We start from the raw sequence: 10,621 nt of genomic DNA on the forward strand, positions 1-10,621 counted from the left end.
ATCATTGCATGCTGTATAAAATTGTGTGAGGTTTTGTTTCCTCGTGTGTTTTTTTAGTCATAGAACCAATTTGGTGAATTTTATATCTGTTTTGATGATTTTGAAAATAATTATGAACAATTAATTTTAAGAAATGCAAGCGGTAAATACAAGGATGCTTAGGTCATAGTGGCTAGCCTACCAATGTGATTTAGAGTGGGGATTAGCCATACCCAATAGTCTTAGAGTACAGGATGGCCACACCACAAAGACCAACAATGTGATTTAGGGTGGGGGCTTTAGGTGAGGGAGCCCTCAGAAAATTCAGGACACCAACACTCCAGGGAGTCTCCCTGGTTGGCAACATGCTATATTTGTTGTCATGCACTGATGCTGGGAAAATAATGCATTCTGAGTCTATGAGAAATATCAATAACCTCAGATATGTAGATGACACTATCCTTACGGCAGAAAGTGAAGAAGAACTAAAGAGCCTCTTGATGAACGTAAAAGAGGAGAATGAAAAAGTTGGCTTAAAGCTCAACATTCAGAAAACGAAGATCATGGCATTGGGTTTCATCACTTGATGGCAAATAGATGGGGAAATAGTGGAAACAGTGGCTGACTTTATTTTGGGGGGCTCCAAAATCACTGCAGATGGTGATTGCAGCCATGAAATTAAAAGACACTTACTCCTTGAAAGGAAAGTTATGACCAACCTAGACAGAATATTAAAAAGCAGAGACATTACTTTGTCAACAAAGGTCCATCTAGTCAAGGCTATGGTTTTTCCAGTAGTCATGTATGGATGTGAGAGTTGGACTATAAAAATAGCTGAGCACCAAAGAATTGATGCTTTTGAACTGTGCTGTAAGAGAAGACTCTTGAGAGTCCCCTGGACTGCAAGGAGATCCAACCATTCCATCCTAAAGGAGATCAGTCCTAGGTGTTCATTGGAAGCACTGATGTTGAAACTGAAATTCCAAAACTTTGGCCACCTGATATGAAGAGCTGACTCATTTGAAAAGACCCTGATGGTGGGAAAGATTGAGGGCAGGAGGAGAAGGGGACGACAGAGGATGAGATCGCTGGATGGCATCACTGACTCCATGGACATGAGTTTGGGTGGGCTCCGGGAGTTGGTGATGGACATGGAGGCCTGGCGTGCTGCTGTTTATGGGGTCGCAAAGAGTTGGACATGACCAAGCGACTGAAGTGAATTGAACTGAATCTATGAGAAGAGAAAAATGGCAGTTCCATAGTTAGTATTTTCCCAGACTTCACCTTAATATACTTCTCCCCTCAGCTGATTTTAATCTGTATTCTTATCCTGTAATAAGCCATCGTTGTCGTTCATTCAGTCGCTCAGTCGTGTCTGACATTTTGCGACCCCGTGGACTGCAGCATGCCAGGCTTCCTTGTCCTTCACCATCTCCCATTGCTCAGGCTCATGTCCATGAGTCAGTGAAGCCTTCCAACCATCTCATCCTCTGTAATCCCCTTCTCCTGCTTTCAGTCTTTCAGAGCATCAGTGTCTTTTCCAATGAGTCAGTTCTTCTCATCATTTGGCCGAAGTATTGGAGCTTCAGCATCAGTCCTTCCAATGAATATTCAAGATTGATTCCCTTTAGGATTGACTAGTTTGACCTCCTTGCTGTCCAAGGGACTCTCAAGGGTCTTCTCCAACACTGCAGTTCAAAAGCATCAATTCTTCAGTGCACAGCCTTCTTCATGGTCCAACTCTCACATCCATACATGATTACTGGAAAAACCATAGCTTTGACTATATGGATTTTTGTTGGCAAAGTAACATCTCTGCTTTTTAATATGCTGTCTCGTGTCTTTTCATCTCAAGGCTGCAGTCACCACCTGCAGTGATTTTGGAGGCCAAGAAGATAAAGTCTGTCACTGTTTCCATTGTTTCCCCATCTATTTGCCATGAAGTGAAGGGACCGGATGCCGTGATCTTCATTTTTTGAATGTTCACTTTAAAGCCAGCTTTTCACTCTCCTCTTTCACCTTCATCAAGATGCTCTTTAGTTTTTCTTTGCTTTCTACCATAAGGGTGATCTCATCTGCATATCTGAGGTTATTGATATTTCTCCCAGCAATCTTGATTCCAGCTTAAGGGTCATCCAGCCCAGCATTTTGCATGATGTATTCTGCATAGAAGTTGAATAAGCAGTGTGACAATATACAGCCTTGACATACTCCTTTCCCAATTGGAACCAGTCTATTGTTCCATGTACGGTTCTAACTGTTGCTTCTTGACCTGCATACAGGTTTCTCAGGAGGCAGGTAGGGTAGTCTGGTATTCCCATCTCTTTAAGTATTTTCCACAGTTTGTGTGACCCACACAGTCAAAGGCTTTGGCGTAATCAATAAAGCAGAAGTAGATTTTTTTCTCGGAGAAGGCAATGGCAACCCACTCCAGTACTCTTGCCTGGAAAACCCCATGGACAGAGGAACCTGGTGGGCTGCAATCCACGGGGTCGCTAGGAGTAGGACACGACTGAGGGACTTCACTTTCACTTTTCACTTTCATGCATTGGAGAAGGAAATGGCAACCCACTCCAGTGTTCTTGCCTGGAGAATCCCAGGGATTGGGGGAGCCTGGTAGCCGCTGTCTCTGGGGTCGCACAGAGTCGGACATGACTGAAGCAACTTAGAAGCAGCAGCAGCAGATGTTTTTCTGGAACTCTTGCTTTTTTGATGACCCAGCAGCTGTTGGCTATTTGATTTCTGGCTCCTCTGCCTTTTCTAAAGCCAGCTTGAACATCGGGAAGTTCTTGGCTCATGTACTGTTGAAGCCTAGCTTGGAGAATTCTGAGCATTTCTTTGCTAGTGTGTGAGATGAGAGCAATGGCACCCCACTCCAGTACTCTTGCCTGAAAAATCCCATGGATGGAGGAGCCTGGTAGGCTGCAGTCCGTGGGGTCGCTAAGAGTAGGGCACGACTAAGTGACTCCACTTTGACTTTCCACTTTCATGCATTGGAGAAGGAAATGGCAACCCACTCCAGTGTTCTTGCCTTGAGAATCCCAGGGATGAGGGAGCCTGGTGGGCTGCCATCTATTGGGTCACACAGAGTTGGACACGACTGAAGTGACTTAGTAGCTTAGCAACAGAGATGAGAGCAATTCTGTGGTAGTTCGAACATTCTTTGGTATTACCTTTTTTGGGGATTGGGTGAAAGCAGACCTTTTCCAGTCCTAAGGCCACTGCTGAGTTTTCCAGATTTGCTGACATCCTGACAGCAGCACTTTCACAGCATCATCTTTTAGGATTGGAAATAGTTCAGCTGGAATTCCATCACCTCCACTAGCTTTGTTCGTAGTGATGCTTACTAAGGCCCACTTGACTTTGCGTTCCAGGAGGTCTGGCTCTAGGTGAATGATCATACCATCGTGGTTATCTGGGTCATGAAGATCTTTTTTGTACAGTTCTTCTGTGTATTCTTGCCACCTCTTCTTAATGTCTTCTGTTTCTGTTATGTCCATACAATTTCTGTCCTTTATTGTGCCCATTTTTGCATGAAATATTCCCTTGGCATCTCTAATTTTCTTGAAGAGATCTCTAGTCTTTCCCATTCTATTGTCTTCCTCTATTTCTTTGCACTGATCACTTAGGAAGGCTTTCTTATCTCTCCTTGCTGTTCTTTGGAACTCTGCATTCAGAAGGGTATATCTTTCCCTTTATCCTTTGCCTTTTGCTTCTCTTCTTTTCTTAGCTATTTGTAAGACCTCCTCAGACAACCATTTTAGTAATAAGGAGTTCATGATCTGAGACACAGTCAGCTTGTTTTTGCTGTCTGTAGAGCTTCTCCATCTTTGACTGCAAAGAATATAATCAATCTGATTTTGGGATTGACCATCTGGTGACATCCATGTGTAGAGTTGCAGGGGTCCAGCCCTGGCTGATCCAGGGTATTCGAAGGAGAGATGGCCTAGGCGACTATTTATTTATTTATTCATCAAAGATATAAAGAATAATAGAATGAGGATAGCTCATTGGAAAATTCAGTGGAGAAAAGAAGCTGAGTAGCTTGGTTTACACGGAAAATCAATATAACCCGTGATACCAGGTTAGCTCTGACCACGGAGGCCACAGGCACCCTCTCGAATAGCGGAAGGTGCCCCACCTTAGACACCTTCTCGAGTGGGTCTTAGAAGCCCAGGCAAATAAATGGTCGCAGAGGATATCCACGCTCCAGATGGAGACTCAGCTGGAAGTTGAAGGGAAGAATGACATGGGGAGACCAAGCATTGGTGAGCAAGGCCCGTAGCTTTATTTTTAACAGGGGCTTATATACCTTAAGTTACACATAGAGGATAATAGGGGATGCAAAGTCAGCAGTTTTTGATCCTTATCAAAAACCAGGGTTTCTTTCCTGCAAATTTATCATATACAAATGGTTTAGGTGATTTACATCATCTTCTGGCCAGAAGGCCTATTAACATTTTATGACTCTTGACAAGGACTTATCAACAAAGACTTATTTTCTCTAGGAGTAATTATTTTAAGGTTTGGCGCCATCTTCCGAAGATAAAATTGCATTCCTATGGACGGATGTGTAATGGGTTTACAACAAAGGAAAGAATTTATTACCTTAAGGGTCTAAAGTTACTAACACCAAGGCCACTAATTATTTTTTCTACATACCAACTATATTAATTAATACACATTCAAGGATACAATTCAGGGGATGTGGAAACTTGGCAACAAGCATTGGCTCATCAATAAAATCTTTTTACTAGTTTTATTCTGACAGTTTCTAACTCTCTGAGAGGCTCTAAGCTATTTGAATATCTTAAGCTTCCCGTGCCTCTAGAGGCTGGGAGACTGTAAACAATGCGTAGCTGTAGGAGTCCGGGTAAACTTGTCAGGTGAGTTAGCCATCTGAGGGGTTTGGATTTAAACACTCCTAGTTGCCCAGGAACTTTATTAATTGGAGCTGTAAGTTAACTCTTTGACAGAGTGAGCGAGATGGTGGTGGGGGACAGCCCCCAGTAAAGTCAGAGGTGAGAGCACAAAGCAATAAAGTAGGCAGACTCTGGTTTTTTTGGGGGGGTAGATGCTCGAGAATATCCAGGGGGACTCCTGAGGCTCGATCCCGCCTTTGCGTATGCCAAGCCTCCTTCCTCATGACCTTTGTCACGAGTGGAATGCCTCACCGGCTCCTGGCATAGAGTCATCTCTTGTGTTGTTGGAAGAGCATGTTTGCTATGACCAGTGCATTCTCTTGGCAAAACTCTGTTAGCCTTTGCCCTTCTTCATTTTGTATTCCAGAGCTAAACTTGCCTGTTACTTCAAATATCTCTTGACTTCCTACTTTTGCATTCCAGTCCCCTATGATGAAAATGACATCTCTTTTGGTGTTAGTTCTAGGTCTTGTAGGTCTTCATAGAACTGTTCAAGTTTAGCTTCTTCAGCATTACTTGTTGGGGCATAGACTTGGATTACCGTGATAGTGAATGGTTTGCCTTGGAAATGAACGGAAATCATTCTGTCATTTATGAGATTGCACCCAAGTACTGTATTTCAGACTCTTTTGTTGACTATGAGGGCTACTCCATTTCTTCAAAGGGATTCTTGCCCACAGTAGTAGATACAAGGGTCATCTGAATTAAATTTGCCCATTCTGGTCCATTTTAGTTCACTGATTCCTAAGTTGATGTTCACTCTTGCCAACTCCTGTTTGACCACTTCCAAGTTACCTTGATTCGTGGACCTAACATTCTAAGTTTCTATGCAATATTGTTCTTTACACCAGACACGTCCAAAACTGGGCTTTATTTCTGCTTTGGCTCAGCCTCTTCATTCCTTCTGGAGCTATTTGTCCATTCTTCTCCAGCAGCATATTGGGCACCTACCAACCTGGGGAGTTCATCTTTCGGTGTCATATCTTTGCTTTTTCATACTGTTCATGGGGTTCTCAAGGCAAGAATGCCGAGGTGGTTTGCCGTTCCCTTCTCCAGTAGACCACGTTTTGTCAGAACTCTCCACCATGACCCATCCATCTTGGGCGACCCTACACAGCATGGCTCATACTTTCCTGTAGTTAGACAAGGCTGTGATCCATGTGATCAGTTTGGTTAGTATGCTGTGTTTGTGGTTTTCATTCTGTCTGCTCTCTGATGGATAATAAGCTATAGCCATGAGTATAATTACTTCTCAGTGAGTTTTATGAGTCCTTCTATCAAAACTGAGTGTAGGGACTTTGCTAGTGTTCCAGTGGCTAAGACTTCATGTTCCCAATGCAGGGGGCCTGGGTTATATCCCTGGTCAGGGAACAAGATCCCATATGCCTCGACTAACAGCTTACATGCTGAAACCAGTAGTGTTCGCATGCTGCAACTAAGACCCAGCACAGTCAAATAAGTAAATACTAAAAAAAAAAAAGCTGAGAATGGTTTTGGAAACCCCTTGAAGATGTCATTGGTATTGGAAGTAAGAATGATCTCCTGGAGCGGTGGGGGGATGTGATCTCTTGGGGACTGTGCCCTATAACTATGTAGCTGACCTAAAGCCCTCACAACATGAGACCTTGTAAAACCCTCCTATTGTAACTGTGGGCCTGACCATGAAATATACTTTGACTGTCGTGCAGGCAGAGACTTGCACGTTTCCACTTGTGCTTTTACCCTCTGCACTTTTACCCCCTTTCATCCTCAAAAGAATGTGCCCGTGTTGGCTTGCTAGAAAATGAGAGATACATGGAGCACAGCCAATTCACCTCATCGTCCCAGCCAAGAACGTTTTAGCTTACTCAACAGCACTACACCCCTAAACACATAAACAACCCTGACCAGGATCTGCAGAAGCACCTAGCCAGTCACTCCATGTATGTGAGTAGTATTGTGATTTCAAGGTTGCTTGCTACAAAGTATTATTTTGACAATAGATGACTGATAACAACTACTTGTTAAGCTTCCACTGTGATATAGGAATACAGACATACAGATACTGTAAATCAGGAGAAACCTCCAAATTCTTCTCATCCAACACTGAACATTTAATGACCACCTATTTGGATATTCCTTATGCTATAAAATATTAGATATTTATGGATATCTATAACTGAGAAATGAAATAATCACAGAAAAATTATACTTACTTGGGAATACAACCACACACAGTATACACTTTGTCTAATACTTAGAACCCCTTTGGATATTGGGGTAAAGATAATACTATACAAGACAATACAGAAGTGAAAGTTAACTACAGTTATAACCAATTGTTGGAAGACTTCCCAGACCTTTTAATTAATATGAAACTTTTTTCTTTTTTAACTTTGCCAACTTTCTGATAGAATTTCTAGTGACTTCAATAAAATGGCCCAGAGGTAGTTGTAAATTTTTTTTTAATTTAAAAGGGAAGAATTAAAGCAAAGAGAGTAATAGCTCAATTAACATGAAATAGAAACCCATACTCAGTCTACTGACTACATTATAATAATAAAATCATGAAATCCAATTAATTTTTACTTTAGTATATTCTAATTGTCCTATTTCATCTTGTCTCCCAGTGGAGACAAGTCTTGGTTTTATTTCCCTGCTGTGTGTTAAACATTACTTCATATTTAGGGAGGTGGAAGAGAAGGAGAGCTATTGTACTTTGCCCTTGAAAAGAAGCATAAAGACCTGCCAGTGTTTATGGCACCATTGGCCATGCAGACACACAGGGCCCTTTGCCAGTAGCTTAATATTTAAGGGGCCCTCATGAAACCACTTCCCACCCTGCTTGCTAAGATCTATTTCTTGTCTTACATGAAGTGAGACAACATCCAACTGTAAGCCGGCTTACAGAATGAACTTGCAGTTTCTCTCCAAGTTTGCTCAAGTGTCCCTACATCCTAATGTCCACTCCTGTAACTGGTTAAACACTGAGTAATTGGGCTTTTGTCTCACACACTTACGTGCTCACACACATAATGCGTCACTCGTACCACATACACACATGTACGAGAGTAATTAATTTTTGCTGGCAGAGACAACATATTATGCACCATTGTGTTCCCAATTCTAGCATGATGCTTGGCACATAATAGGTTTTCAATAAGAATGTGTTCAATGAATTAATAAACATATGTATAAAATACATTGTTACTTTCCAGCAAAAGCTAGAGTAGGATTCAATGACTTGAGGCTCAATTTGTGCCCTTAAAAGAGTATATGGTATTAAATTATTACATGATCAAACGAAGCCATCGCTTTGAACTTAAGCACACCCTAGGAGAGACAATTTTTACCTGATGACCTAAAAAAACTATGAGGATTCTAGCTACTTACATCACATTTGTTGTATCTACTAAACATGTACTGTAATTGTTAAACATAATTAACGATTTGGATGAATATTTTAACAGTTTTATTGAGCTATAACTCAAATGACATATAACTTACCCATTTAAAGTATGCAATTCAGTGATCTTTAGTAGGTTCACAGAATTGTGCAACCATCACTACAATCAATTTTACAACATTTTATCACTCCAAAACAACAACAAAATTGTTTCAACCAGTAGTCACTCCCCATTCTCCTCCAACACGTCCCTGATCCCTATCCATGCTGCTGCCGTTGCTGCTGCTAAGTCGCTTCAGTCGTGTCCACTTCTGGGCGACCCCACAGACGGCAGCCCACCAGGCTCCTCCGCCCATGGGATTTTCTAGGCAAGAGTACTGGAGTGGGTCGCCATTGCCTTCTCCGGATCCCACAGGAAACCTCTAACCTACTTTCTATCTCTATCAATTTGCCTATTCTAAACATTTTATATAAATGCAATATGTGGTTTTTTGTGAATAGAGTCACTTAGCATGCTTAATGCTTCACCCGTGTTTTAGTATGTATCGGTACTTCATTTCTTTATGCTGCCAAATGAAATAATGTTTATGGACATACTGCATTTTGTTTTTCCCTTCATAGTTGATGGACATTTGGATTGTTTCTACTTTGGAGCTATTTTGAATGATATGGCTATTAAATTTGGTGTACAAGTTTTTGTGTGGACATATGTTTTCAATTGTTTTGAGTATATACCCAGGAGTGGAACTGCTGGGTCATTTGGTAACTCTGTGTTTAACTTTTGGAGGAACAGTAAAACCGTTTGCCAAAGCAGCTATACCACTTGTGATCTTGTAAGCAGTTTGTGAGGATTCCATTTTCTCCACATCCTCACCACTCCTTGTCATTATCTGCCCTTTTGATGTGGCCTCCCTCTTGGGTATGAAGTGTTATCTTATTGTGATTTTGATTTGCACATCCCAGATGGCTAATGATGTTCAGCATCTTTTCTTGTCTGTATTAGTCATTTTTGTATCTTCTTTGGAGTAATATCTATCCACATCCTTTGATCATTTTAAAATTCAGTTAGTCATCTTTTTATTATGGAGTTGTAAGTGTTCTTTACATTTTTTGGATACAAGTCCCTTATTAAATGTATGACTGCCAATACAGTTTTTCTCTATTCTGTGGGTGTTCTTGTCAAGTTCTTGGTGGTACCATTTGCAGCACAAAGGTTTTTAAATTTTGGTGAAGTCCTACTTTTTATTTTGTTGCTTATAGAAACAAGCTACCTGTGATTTGATATGGATGCACTGTATCTGTAGATCAATTAGAGGAATATTGCCATTTCAACAAAATTAAGTCTTCCAATCTATGAATATGAGATTATTTCCAGCATTCCAATGTTTTCCAATATTTTTATTGAGTTTCCTTCCCCATACCTAGTCAGACATAACCCAGGTCTATCGTACATTATGATAGTCAAAGGCACACTGTCTGTCTAGAGTCAGATAGGCTTGAGTTAAAATCCAGCCCTTCTACTGACTATCTGTATAAATATGGACAAGGTATTTAACTTTTCTAAGCCTCTGTTTTCTCATCTATAAAGTGTAAATAATAATGTATATCATTTAGGATGCAAGAATTAATGATAAATATGTAAAACACTTTGCATAGTGCCTTGAATACAGGAAACAATTAATGTTAGCTATTTGTCTTAGTCTGTTTTGGCTGCTATAACAGAATACCACAGACTGGGAGGCTAGCAAAAAAACAGAAACTTATTTCTCTCAGTTCTGGAGCTAGAGCTGTGGTTTTTAAGATCAGGGTGCTAGCATGGTCAGGTTCCTGTAAGACCTTTTTCGAATTGCAGATTACTTGCTGTGCCTTGTGGTGAAAGGGGCAAGGAAGCTTTCTCAAGCCTGAGAGCATCCATGTCTTTGAGCATAATGGCTCAATCCACATGACCTAATCACCGCCCAAAGACCTCACAGAAAAGTTTAACATTGGGCATCAGGATTTCATCAGGGGTTTGGGGAATGGAAACACTTAGACCATGGCACTATTTTTTTATTATAGCACTTAACACTTAATTGCTAAAAAATATAGTTTTTGATTTTAAAAAATCACCAGAGACTTAACTTTCTCTAAGCTTGCTTCCTCATTCCTTTGGAATTCACTGACTTTATATCTTGTTTCCCTCAAATTTTCTGTGCCTTCCTTAAGGCTAATGAATCAATCTGATAAGAAGCTTAGGTTTATGTGCTAATAGTAAGGGCCAAAAGAAATAATTGGTCAATTAACTGGAACTACTACTCTTCTTTCCCAGGTAACCTGGTACATATTAACAATGACA

This window comes from Bos javanicus, chromosome 28, assembly GCF_032452875.1.
Source record: "Bos javanicus breed banteng chromosome 28, ARS-OSU_banteng_1.0, whole genome shotgun sequence".
Taxonomy (NCBI): domain Eukaryota; kingdom Metazoa; phylum Chordata; class Mammalia; order Artiodactyla; family Bovidae; genus Bos; species Bos javanicus.